Below are 13,202 nucleotides of genomic sequence, written 5' to 3'. Positions count from 1 at the left end.
GTAAATATTTTAGGCTTTGCAGGCCGTTCGGTGGATGTGGCAATTACACAAGTCAGCTGTGGCAGGAAAGCAGCCACAGCTCATGCTAAGTGAATGAATGTGGTTGTGCCCCAATAAAACTTCCTAAAAACAGCAACAAGACCAGATGCGGCCTGTGGCTCTGGTTTGTGAACCCCCGGGCTAAAGGAATAAACTTCAGTAACTTTCATAGCATCACATTTTTGAAGAAAATTATAGTATTTGAACACTGACAGCTTGGACTCAAAGAAATAAAGAACAGCATAAAATAAAAAGACATTGGACCTCACCCCTCTTCCCCCCAGACTACTGTGGGAAGGAAGTAGGCTAAGCAAACCACTCAGCTGCAAAGTGAAATTTCTCATTAAAAGAATGGCTGAGGCAGGTGGATCACGAGGTCAAGAGATCGAGACCATCCTGGTCAACATGGTGAAATCCCATCTTTATTAAAAATACAAAAAATTACCTGGGCATGGTGGCGCGTGCCTGTAATCCCAGCTAATCAGGAGGGTGAGGCAGGAGAATTGCCTGAACCCAGGAGGCGGAGGTTGCAGTGAGCCGAGATCGCGCCATTGCACTCCAGCCTGGGTAACAAGAGCGAAACTCTGTCTCCAAAAAAAAAAAGAATGGATGAATCCGAGTGTAGAATTAGAACCCAGGAGATGGAGCCAAGAGCCTGGGGAGTCACTCCCAGACAGCAGTACTGAGTTCTAATCAACACACGAGCACCCTGTGCCCACTGAACTCTACAGCTGCTATAACCAGGGTGTCTCTTGTTGTTTTATTTTTCCTCTTGCTTTCATTCTTTTTGAATGGGAGTGTGTATTGAGATTATCCTATGCCTCCTCTGCCTGTATGTTGGGAGACAGGTAACTTGTAGCTTAAGTACATAGATGTTCAAATCAAGTAGAACCTTATTTGAAAATTTCGACTCAAGGAATTCCATCTGCACCTTTGCCTGATTTAGATAATGCCATCCTAGGGGTGGAGCTCATGTTGCAAAGCAGTCCGCCTTGGCCAGGGTGAGTATAGTTTGCATGTTGGACAGGCAGAATCACTGGGGGCCACGTTAGAGAAAAATGTGGAGAGAGTGTTTTTGCTGATACCACTCACCCACTAGAAGAAGAAATGAAATGAGGGTGCCTCAGAAGGCAAACCCACGGCTAGGCATAAGAGACGTTAATTGTTCTCCAAACCAAGCAAGTTCTCTACCTGGCCGCCAGAGCTTAGAGTCTGGAGGTGTCCTTGACATTTAGAGCAGTTTTCCTAAAGGAAAACAGTCTTCTTAATTCAGGATCTATTCTTATTCTACAGCAAGAGCATTATTCTCTGGTTTTAACCAAGACGGAGAAGTATCTTCTTATGTTACTGCAGAGAAAATCACTGAAGTAGAAACACTGACAGGTTGAGGTGTAAGGTTTTATAAAATAATAAATTACCCCCACACAAAACATGTGGGGCTTCGTGGCTTAGCTGGTTAAAGCGCCTGTCTAGTAAACAGGAGATCCTGGGTTCAAATCCCAGCGAGGCCTCTTTATTTCTTCCCCTAAACTTAGGCAATTTCTTGTCATTAATGAAACCTTACTTGGATTTACACCTAATAAAGCTGCAGACATTGAGTCTGGATGTCAGAGGCACTTTGTAGGAAAACATGGTGATGGGTTAGAAATATTTATGATGAATTAGCTAAATCTATGCCAGAGACCATCTAGAATTGAGCTGCAATTTTCTACGTTTAAATTTTTGTAGCTACTTTTCATATTCCTAATGAACTTACAGCTTCACTTAACGTTTTTGCTTTTAACACAGTTCAAAAAGAAGGCAAGGAAGGAGGTAAGACATACATATTGTATAAATTAGTGCTGTCATACCCTCCTTGCATGATTCTGAACTCTAGAATCTCACTGAATATATTGTAAAGTGGAGTAGCGTAACAACATCTCGAGAGGATAAGAAGAACGATCGGTGAAACACTGAAAGAAAACGAAAACAAAAACAAAAAAACCTAACGAGAGACAGGTAGCAAATGAGACCTGAAGTTATGGATCATTTATTAGACAAACATAAGGCCAGGTGTGATGGCTCATGCCTGTAATCCAAGGGTTTTGGGAGGCCAAGGTGGGCAGATCACAAGGTCAGGAGTTCAAGACCAGCCCGGCCAATATGGTGAACCCCTGTCTCTACTATAAATACAATAAAAAGTCAGGCAGGCGTGGTGGCAGTCACCTGCAGTCCCAGCTACTCGGGAGGCTGAAATAGGAGAATCGCTTGAATGTGGGAAGTGGAGGTTGCAGTGAGCCAAGATTGTGCCACTCCACCCCAGCCTGGGCAACACAGCAAGACTCCGCCTCAAAAATAAATTAATAAATAATAAAAGAATGGAAAAAAAATCATCAAACCCTGGAACACAGTGCTCTGTTTTAGCTGTTCTTTAGAGAAAAAAAAAAATTCTCTGTTATATCTTCAAAGTATCACCTCCTATAAATGCCTTCCCTCAGCCCTAGCATTGTGTGTAACACTCCTCATGACAGTATCGTGCGTATAGTAATTGATGCGAATGGACGGGGTCCTAAGAGCAGTCGCTGTAAATTTTACGAAGACAAAACCTGAGGCTCAGCAGTGTTTCCGACCGGTTTCGAACCGGGGACCTTTCGCGTGTGAGGCGAACGTGATAACCACTACACTACGGAAACCCCTGCCGGCGAGGAGCGCTATCCTGCTGGAGCTAATCAGGAATCCCGTGCTGTGCGCCCCTCCTCCCTAGAAACGCGTTTTCTCGCCATCCAAACATGCTTGCCAAGTCAGGGTCTGCATCGCACCTTTAAACTGCTACAACACAAGCGCGACGCGTGCACTCGCGAGTATCCAACACCCAGAAATTGCTGAGTATCTGAGTTCTGTGAGCCTCATACCGAAACTGTAACCGCAGTAAGATAAATCTCAAACATCTTGGGGCTGACCAGACTTGTCTACTGGACGTGATGACTGCAATGTGTCCTTCTGCTTCCCTCAGAATCCTTCTCACTCTCTCACCCAGCGTCAAAATCGTTGCAAAATTCTGCTGAGCTTACATTCAGACTCTATGAAATGTCCTTGTCCTCTGTTGTTGCTAGGCTAGGTCCCTCCTTCAGGCCCTTCATATCTGTTTTTTTTTTTTTTTTTAGACGGAGTTTCGCTCTTGTTACCCAGGCTGGAGTGCAATGGCGCGATCTCGGCTCACCGCAACCTCCGCCTCCTGGGTTCAGGCAATTCTCCTGCCTCAGCCTCCCGAGTAGCTGGGATTACAGGCACGCGCCACCATGCCCAGCTAATTTTTTGTATATTTTTAGTAGAGACGGGGTTTCACCATGTTGACCAGGATGGTCTCGATCTCTTGACCTCGTGATCCACCCGCCTCGGCCTCCCAAGTGCTGGCATTACAGGCGCGAGCCACCGCGCCCGGCTCATAGCTGTTCTTCCTGACTGTCCACACGGATTCTAGGGTTGACTCTGAATCAATTCTCCACTGAGCTTAAAGTCCCAACCTTCATTTTCCTTCTTAAACTTCCGTAAACATAAACCTTTCTTCTTTTCTCACATATGCATTTCATAGACTTTCTTTAAGAGAGAGAGAGAGAGAGAGAGAGAGAGAGAGAGAGAGAGAGAGAGAGAGAGAGAGAGGTTTTAGATCCACAGCAAAACTCTGAGCAGAAAGTACAGAAATTTCTCACATATGCCCTGCTCCCGCATACGCATAACTCCCTCACTGTCAACATGCCCCACTGGAGTGATGGGTTCATTGCAACCGATGTCCTATCTTGATATCATCACCACCCAGAGGCCAAACTTTACGTTAGGTTTCACTCTTGCTATTGCTTCCATTTGCACAAAACTATGATATGTATCCATCATTTTATAGCATCATGCAGAATATTTCACTGCCTTAAAATTGCTCTGTGCTTGGTCTGTTCATCCCTCCATCCTCACAAACCCTGGCGATGACAGATCTTTTTACTGTGTCCATAGTTTTGCCTTTCCACAACGTCATATAATTACAATCATACAGTATGTAGCTTTTTTCACATTGGCTTCTTAGTAATGTGCGTTTAAGTTTCCTCCATGTCTTTTCATGGGTTGATATCTCATTTCTTTTCAATGCTGAGTAATATTCCATTGTCTACATATATCGCAGTTAATCCATTCACTTATCGAATAATAATTTGCTTGCTTCGAAATTTTGGCAATTGTGAATAAAGGTGCCATAAACATCTGCATACACATTTTCATGTGGACATCATTTTTCAACTCTTTTGGGTGAATACCAATGAGTACAACTGGATTGTGTGAGAAGAATATGTTTCCTTTTACAAGAAACCACCGAACTGTCTTCCAAAGCAGCTGTGCCATCTGTGACTCCACCGGGAATGCATCAGAGTCCCTGTTAGTCCACAGCTTCCCCACAATTTGCTGTGGTCGGTGTTCTGGACGTCAACTGTTCTGATAGGTGTGTGGTGGCATCTCGTGTTCTTTCATTGTGCATTTCCTTGATGACATATGAAGTAGTACATCTTTTCATATGCTTATTTTTCAACTGTATATCTTCTTTGGTGAGGTGATTGTTAAGGTCTTTGGCCATTTTGTTTTTTTTGGGGGGGCCGGGGACTCTCAGTCTGTCACCCAAACTGGAGTGCAGTGGTGCGATCTCGGCTCACTGCAAACTTTGCCTCCTGGGTTCAAGCAATTCTTGTGCCTCAGCCTCCCAAGTAGCTGGGATTACAGGCTTGAGCCACTGAGCCCAGCGGCCCAACCTTTTGTTTTTAATTTTCCATGAGGTTGTTTGTGTTCTTACTGTTGAATTTTAAGACTTCTTTGTAGATTTTGATTAACAGTACTTTATGTGGTATATCTTTAGCAAATATTTTCTCCCAGCATGTGGCTTGTCTTTTCATTGCCTTGATGTTATAGTGTTTTCGATCACTAGCACTTCTTTTTGGCTCTTTCTTAGAATTTCCATCCCTCTGCCCATCTGTTCTTGCATGCCATCTTCTTGATATATTACATACTTTGGCCTTTTTTTTTTTTGAGACAGAACCTTGCTTTGTCACCCAGGTTGCAGTGCAATGGCTCACTATAATCTCTGCTTCATGGGTTCAGTCAATCCATGAGTAGCTGGGATTACAGACATGTAACACCATGCCTGGCTAATTTTTTTTTTTTTTTTTTGCATTTTTAGTAAAGATGGTGTTTCACCATGTTGGCCAGGCTGGTCTGGAATTCTTGGCCTTATGTGATCCGCCCACCACAGCCTCCCAAACTCCTGGGACTACAGGTATGAGCCACCATGCCTGGCCAAGGCCCCTAGCATCTTAATCAGTTGTTTCGAATTCCTGGTCTGAGAATTCCAACATCCCTGTCATATCTGAGTCTGGTTCTGATGCTTGCTTTGTCTCTTTAAACTGGGTATTTTGCCTATTATTATGCACTGTTGTTTTTTTCTTGATAGCAGGACATGCTGTACTGGGTAAGGTGAGCTGCTATGAGCAGGCCTGGGTGAGTGGACACTTCCACGTTCATTTCTGATTTTAGTCGTTTGAATTTCCTCTCTTTCCTTCCCCCTTCTCCTTCCCTTCCCCTTCTCCTTCCCCTTCTCTCTTTTTTGAGACAGAGTCTCACTGTCATCAGGCTGGAGTGCAGTGGCATGATTTCTGCTCACTGCAACCTCCACCTCCCGAGTTCAGGCAATTCTCCTGCCTCCGCCTCCTGAGTAGCTGGGACTACAGGCGTCCCCACCACATCCAGCTAATTTTTGTATTTTTAGTAGAGATGGGGTTTCACCATGTTGATCGGGCTGGTCTTGAACTCCTGACCTCAGGTAATCCACCCACCTCGGCCTCCCAAAGTGCTAGGATCACAGGCTTGAACCACCATGCTCGGCAGTCACTCCTTTTCTTCCTGGTTTATCTAGCTAAATGTTTGTCAATTTTGGTGAACTTTTCAAAGAACAAACTTTTGGTGTCATAGATGTTCTTTATTATTTCCAGCCTGTCCTTTCCGATGGCCTGCCTTTTCTGATGCCTGTCCTATGGAATTAGCGCTTACTAACCAGGCCCACAGTTGCACAAGCCAATTACTTATTCAAAAAAATTCAGCCTCTCACATATAAATATTCATCTTGATGATTCTCTGCAAACTGAATAAACCCCGCCTACCAGCATGCGGCTCAGCAGCACTCTCAAGTTCCTTTCCAATCCCTGTGCAGAGGGAACTACTATTGTGACCCCCACCTCACCCACACCCCACCCCCAGGAAGGCAGGGTCCGGCTTTGTTGTCCAGGCTGGAGGGCAGTGGCCTGATCAGCTCCCTCGAACTCCTGGACTCAAGTGACACTCTAGCCTCAGCCTAAGTCACCAAAGCCTGGCTAATTTTTTAAATTGTTTTGTAGAGTTGGGGTCTTGCTATGTTGCCAGGGCTGACTTCCAACCCCTGGACTCAAATGATCCTTCTGCCTCAACCAGTGAAAGTGCTGGGATTGCAGGCATGAGCCGCTGCCTGCCGTATCCCTGAGGCTGAACTGTATAGACACAGCTCCTGCTATTCTGGAGTGTGCAGACACGGCTCCTATTCTGGAGTGTGCGGACACGGCTCCTATTCTGGAGTGTGTGGACACGGCTCCTTCTCTTCTGGGGTGGGCGGACACGGCTCCTATTCTGGAGTGTGCGGACACGGCTCCGTCTATTCTGGGGTGTGCGGACACGGGTCCTTCTATTCTGGAATGTACAGACACGGCTCCTTCTATTCTGGAGTGTACAGACATAGCTCCTTCTATTCTGGAATGTACAGACACGGCTCCTTGTATTCTGGAGTGTGCGGACACGGCTCCGTCTATTCTGGGGTGTGAGGACAGGGGTCCTTCTATTCTGGAATGTACAGACACGGCTCCTTGTATTCTGGAGTGTACAGACACGGCTCCTTCTATTCTGAAGTGTGTAGACAGACTAGAGTACAGTGGTGCAATCTTGGCTCACTCCAACGTCCGCCTCCCTGGTTCAAGCAATTCTCCTGCCTTAGGCTCCTAAGTAGCTGGAATTACAGGCATGCACCACCACGAATAATTTTTTATACGTTTAGTAGACATGGGGTTTCACTGTGTTAGCCAGGATGGTCTCGATCTCCTGACCTCGTGATCCACCCACCTCGGCCTCCCAAACTGCTGGGATTACAGGTGTCAGCCACCATGCCTGGCTGCTTTTAAGTTTTATTTATTTATTTTTCTTACATGCTATCATGTCAAAGTACAGTTCCTAGCATTTTAAAGAGGCAACGATTGTCATGAATTTCCTGCTATCTTTCCAAAGATTTTTAAAACTGCAAATGCAATCTAATACAAAGATATATTCTCTTCCATCCTGGCCTAGTATGTATACTTACTAGGGGATAAGGTACAGGCCCAGTGGCTCATGCTTGTGGCCCAGTGGCTCATGCTTGTAATCCCAGAACTTTGAGAAGCTGAGGCTGGCAGATCATTTGAGGTCAGGAGTTCGAGACCTGACCAACATGGTGAAACCCCATCTTTACTAAAAATACAAAAAAATTAGCTGGGCATGATGGCACATACCTGTAATCCTAGCTACTCAGGAGGCTGAGGCAAGAGAATTGCTTTAACCTGGGAGGCAGAGGTTGCAGCGAGGTTGCAATGAGCTGAGGTTGTGCCACTGCACTCCAGCCTGAGTGACAGAGCAAGACACAGTCTCAGAAAAACAACAAAAAAATTAGGTGTAGTGGCGGGTGCCTGTAGTCCCAGCTACTCAGCAGGCTGAGGCAGAAGAATCGCTTCAACCGAGGAGGCAGAGGTTGCTGTGAGCTGAGATTGTGCCACTTCTAAATAAATAAATAAAGATTGTTCGATTTTGCATATATGCCACGATTTATTTAACTGATTATATACTTAGGAGAGATAGCTTTTTCTTAGTCTTTCTATTACAATAATATGAAGTAAATAATTTGAACATAACTGTTATGACTGAAGCAGCCTTTGTACACTTGTGAAATGCACATCAAGGGACATAAGATGTATGTATTTGAAATGTTGATAGATTCTATCCAATTGTTTCTGCAGGTGACTGGGCATGATTTATTTCTTGGTGGCGAGCACAGTTATACAGAATCCTGGCCACATTCAATATCACACTTGCACAATATTAGATCACCTGTTACAACCATGAAGCAAAATCAGGCAATCCGTGAAGACCGTAGAAGAATTAAAACTGGCTGGGCGAGATGGCTCACGCCTGTAATCCCAGCACTTTGGGAGGCCAAGGCAGGTGGATCACCCGAAGTCAGGAGTTCGAGACCATCCTGGCCAACATGGTGAAAACCCGCTGTCACTAAAAATACAAAAATTAGCCAGGCACGGTGGCAGGTACCTCTAATCTCAACTATTTGGGAGGGGGAGGCTGAGGCAGGAGAATAGCTTGAACCCAGAAGGTGGAGGTTGCAGTGAGCTGAGACCACACCAGTAAACTCCAGCCTGGGCGACAAGAGGGAATCTCCATCTCAAAAGAAACAAAAAAGAATCAAAGCTACTCTATCCCTCAAGCATTCTTGAAAGATCATGCTATACAAATACAAAACTCTCATCTTGGATTGACCCAGATGAGGCTGTAGGCCAAGGCAGAATTACGCTTCTGCCTCAGCAGAGACGGAACCCAGCCTCCCACAAAACAACGGATACTTGAAACTCTTCTAACGCTAGGAAGAAAGGCAAGCGAAGAGTGTCAGTTGGCAGGACAGGCACAGTTAGGGTCCTGGGGGTTTTCTGGAGACAGAATTTCTGGGAAATTCACTGATCTCCCCCACATGCAGAATCATCTGCCATAAGATTCTATAAAACAAGGTTTTCTACTTTACTTTGAAACTCTGAAGAAGACAGCCCCACAAAATATTATCACATTGCAGAAAAGTTTCCTAGATCATTCAAGTAAAAGAAATGTTAACGAACAGTAAATAACTTGTTAAAGTTAAATGTTCTCTGCTCAAAACACCTTCCCTTCTTCTTCACGTTTACTCAAATTTTAGGTATACCTCAAGGATCTTCTTCCCCTGGGCGGTTTCCTCAGACCAGTGTGAGTTAGATAGCCTTTGTTCTGATTTGTCATGACAAAAATATCATGCATATGAATTTCTACATGAACTAAAGGTAGGATTTTATCCTTAAAAACGTAGATCTGGGCCGGGCGCGGTGGCTCAAGCCTGTAATCCCAGCACTTTGGGAGGCCGAAGCAGGTGGATCACGAGGTCAAGAGATTGAGACCATCCTGGTCAACATGGTGAAACCCCGTCTCTACTAAAAATACAAAAAAATTAGCTGGGCATGGTGGCGCGTGCCTGTAATCCCAGCTACTCAGGAGGCTGAGGCAGGAGAATTGCCTGAACCCAGGAGGCGGAGGTTGCGGTGAGCCGAGATCACGCCATTGCACTCCAGCCTGGGTAACAAGAGCGAAACTCCGTCTCAAAAAAAAAAAAAAAAATGTAATTTATTGTAGTGAGAGCACTTGACATGAGATGTATGTTCTAAACAAATTTAAGTTTAGAATGTATACCGTTGTCCCTCACTTTGTGAGGGAGAGTGATCCAGGACCTCAGGCATATACCAAAATTCCCACACAGTCAACTCCTGCGGCCGCCCCTCTGAAACCCGCCCTGCCTACATGAAAAGTCAGCTCTCCCTTTGTGGAAGTTTCACCTCTTGCCATCCTGCATTTTTGATCTGAGAGTTTGCTTGAAAAAAATCCACGTATAAGTGGACCAAGTGCCCAGCCTGGGTAACATAGCGAGACCCTGTTTCTACAAAAATAAAAATTTTAAAAAGATGAGAAACAACCTGAATGTCCACCATCAGATGAGTGGATAAAGAAAATGAACCTTGACCGGGCGCGGTGGCTCAAGACTGTAATCCCAGCACTTTGGGAGGCTGAGGCAGGCAGATCACCTGAGGTCAGGAGCTCGAGACCACCCTAGTCAACATGGCGAAACCCCATCTCTACTAAAACTATAAAATTAACCGGGTGTGGTGGTGCACATCTGTAGTCCCAGCTACTTGGGAGGCTGAGGCAGGAGAATACCTGGAACTAGGGAGGCAGAGGTTGCAGTGACCTGAGATTGAGCCATTGCACTCCAGCCTTGGCAACAAAAGTGAAACTGTCTAAAAAAATTGATAATAATAATAATAATAATAGAAGGCCGGGCACAGTGGCTCACACCTGTAATCTCAGAACTTTGGGAGGCTGAGGCAGGCGAATCATGAAGTCAGGCGATCAAGACCATCCTGGCTAACAAGGTGAAACCCCGTCTCTATTTAAAAAATAATAAGGCCAGGTGCGGTGGCTCAAGCCTGTAATCTCAGCACTTTGGGAGGCCGAGGTGGGTGAATCATGATGTCAAGAGATCGAGACCATCCTGGTCAACATGGTGAAACCCCGTCTCTACCAAAAATACAAAAAAAAAAAAAAAAAAAAATCAATAAAGGACACCCATTTCCCTTCACCTAATAATGTAAAAAACACTGCACTGACACGTTTAAAATCCCAGGACCCTCACATCTTTAGGGATAGACCAAGTGGCTGATACCAATGCTTACAAAAGTGCCTTGAACTCGATAAAGCTTATATTGGGAAATAAACTTTATACATGTATTTTTTTATCTGTTAATTTCATTTTTCCACAAGCACTTTAAATTCCCCTAGAATACTATTAGAGGGAATTTCAGATGGCATAAACTTTTTGAAAAATTATTTGGCAATATCTGGTAAACTAAACATATGCAAACTCTGTCACCTGAAATTTCACTCCTATTTCTATTCTCTACAGGAATATATTCATCTATTTGCCTAAAGTGAATGTTCTAAGTAGCACAATTTGTAATGAAAACATGAAATCTGCAACTAAAGCATGAAAATGCCCCAATATTAAACTTAAGAAGCCACAACTAAAACGTACACATATTGTACGATTCTCTTTGTATGAATTTAATAACACGCAAAATGAATCTATGCTCTTCCAGTCAGAATGGTGGTTACACTAAGAAGCAGCAGGAAACAATCAAAAGGAAGCCACATAAGATAGGTGTGTCAATCTGGGTCCACTCCGGAGAGAGACCACATAGTCCTTTCAGCAGGAAAGTTTCTCATAGGTATTTAGTAATTTCATCACAGGATCAGAGCAAGGTGGGACTGGCTAGTAAGAAGTACAGAGAACTCTAAAGAATATAGGACTTGGCTGGGCGAGGTGGCTCATGCCTGTAATCCCAGCACTGTGGAAGGCCGAGGCAGGCGGATGGTGAGGTCAGGAGTTCAAGATCAGCCTAACCAACATGGTGAAACCCCGTCTCTGCTACAAACACAAAAATCAGCCGGGCATGGTGGCACAGGCCTGTAATCCCAGACTCTGAGGCTGAGGCAGGAGAATGACTTGAACCCTGGAGACGGAGCTGAGATCGCACCACTGCACCCCAGCCTGGGCAACAGAGCAAGACTCCATCTCAAAAAAAGAAACAAAAAAAATAAATAACTGGGCTGGGTGGCTGGGAGTGGTGGCAGCACATGCCTGTAATCCCAGCTAATCGGGAGGCTGAAGCAGGAGAATCGCTTGAACCCGGGAGGCGGAGGTTGCGGTGAGCCGAGATCGCGCCATTGCGCTCTATCCTGCGCTGCAAGAAACCCCGTCTCAAAGCCAACAACGAACAAAACAAAACAAAAAGGTTGCGTTTCCTCTCTGTCCTTCAGCAAACAAGAGCAAGTCCAATTCCTTGAAGGGCTCAAAGCGAAGCCCTGCTCCTTAGAAAGCCTTGAGGAAACGCCCTCCTCGAAAAACCTGCGAGTCCTGCTCTCTGTATTCCAAGGAAGCTCGTCTCACCTGCGAGGTGCAGGCGGGTGGGGTTCCGGGCCTCAGGTGCCTGTTTGGAGTTGACACCACCGGGCCCCTGGGGTGGAGATCAGAAAAGGAGGACGAGGGTGAGGGTTGGTGTGGGGTGGGGAATGGAACGGTGTAACGCGGGATTCGTCGCTGGGTGACCGAAGGAGTACCAGGGTTGAGGGTTCATGCGTTCGGCAAAACACACAGACTCTATTGGTCAAATAAAAATACTCAGCAGCGGAATTAACGGTGGAAGAAAAAAGAACACCCTCTTGTTTCCGCCCGGTTTCGAACCGGGGACCTTTCGCGTGTTAGGCGAACGTGATAACCACTACACTACGGAAACTAGCTGTGAGCTGCTTGCTTCTTCCTCAGCTAAAACACTAATCCTGAATTCTCCCCATTTCCCTCCACCACCCCCAGACAATGTTTTTGATTATGGTGAATTACACTTTCACACATGATATTTATAATATAAAAACTCGACATAATTTGAGGAACATTCGATAATTGATCTGTACTTTTTTTGTATATTTCCTAGTAGCTCCTAGTTACTTATAAAAATAAGAAGAGGCATATACTTATTGTGGAAAGGTAATTCTTTAAGATTTATGCATCTATAAATCTATGAACTAATTTTTAAACCAATTTCTAGTACTTAGATGCTCTTCCCATTGTTTTATGCTTTAAAAAATACTGATTCCTTTTCAAATTGATAATATCTGAATGTTCAATTGTAACCAACTAGTAACCTCAATGATAACTCAGTTCGGAGGGTGCTATGAAAAGTAGGGCGTTACGCTTCCCATAACACACAGAGCAAGTGACTGGCTAATGACCACCTGACTATAGTGTAGTCTTTGGAGTTCTCATTAGAAGAGAAGCTCTTTTCCGTCTAGAAATACTTGCCGCCCTCCTGCGGAAAACCGTCCCTCTCCGCCGTCTGCATTCGCATGAGAACCAGATCCACAGGGGACAACAGTCCAGGACACACTTCCTCCTGCTGACACCAGCCGGGGCGGTGGAGCCCAGCAGGCCTCGCAGGAGGGAGGAGCTGGTGACGCCCCGCACGGTGGGAGGGGAAAGCAGGCGGGTGAAAGCGCCTCTAGGATTTGGGAGAGCCGATTCCAAGTCCGGGACAGGAGAGAGGACAAAAGGTTGAGGGGAGGGGAGGGGAGGGGAGAGGAGGGGAGGAGAGGGGAGGGGAGGGGAGGGGAGGGGAGGGGAGGGGAGGGGAGGGGAGTCTCCGCAGGCTTCTTCACGATTCTGTGCTAGTAAAATGGTTACAGATACA

At 45.4% G+C, this 13,202-nt stretch overlaps 3 non-coding genes across 3 annotated transcripts; 1 reads left to right on the top strand and 2 right to left on the bottom strand.

Moving 5' to 3' along the window:
- The first annotated feature begins 1,476 nt into the window (after positions 1–1,476).
- Positions 1,477–1,550, top strand: TRNAT-AGU (transfer RNA threonine (anticodon AGU)). Its single transcript has one exon. It is a non-coding gene; the product is annotated as a tRNA-Thr (tRNA).
- Positions 1,551–2,638: 1,088 nt separating this feature from the next.
- Positions 2,639–2,711, bottom strand: TRNAV-CAC (transfer RNA valine (anticodon CAC)). Its single transcript has one exon. It is a non-coding gene; the product is annotated as a tRNA-Val (tRNA).
- Positions 2,712–12,181: 9,470 nt separating this feature from the next.
- TRNAV-AAC (transfer RNA valine (anticodon AAC)) lies at positions 12,182–12,254 on the bottom strand. Its single transcript has one exon. It is a non-coding gene; the product is annotated as a tRNA-Val (tRNA).
- Positions 12,255–13,202: the final 948 nt, after the last annotated feature.

Source organism: Callithrix jacchus, chromosome 4 (genome assembly GCF_049354715.1).
Source record: "Callithrix jacchus isolate 240 chromosome 4, calJac240_pri, whole genome shotgun sequence".
Classification (NCBI taxonomy): Eukaryota; Metazoa; Chordata; class Mammalia; order Primates; family Cebidae; genus Callithrix; species Callithrix jacchus.
The sequence above is the reverse complement of the archived record's forward strand: the minus strand, read 5'-3'. Positions and strand labels throughout refer to the sequence as shown.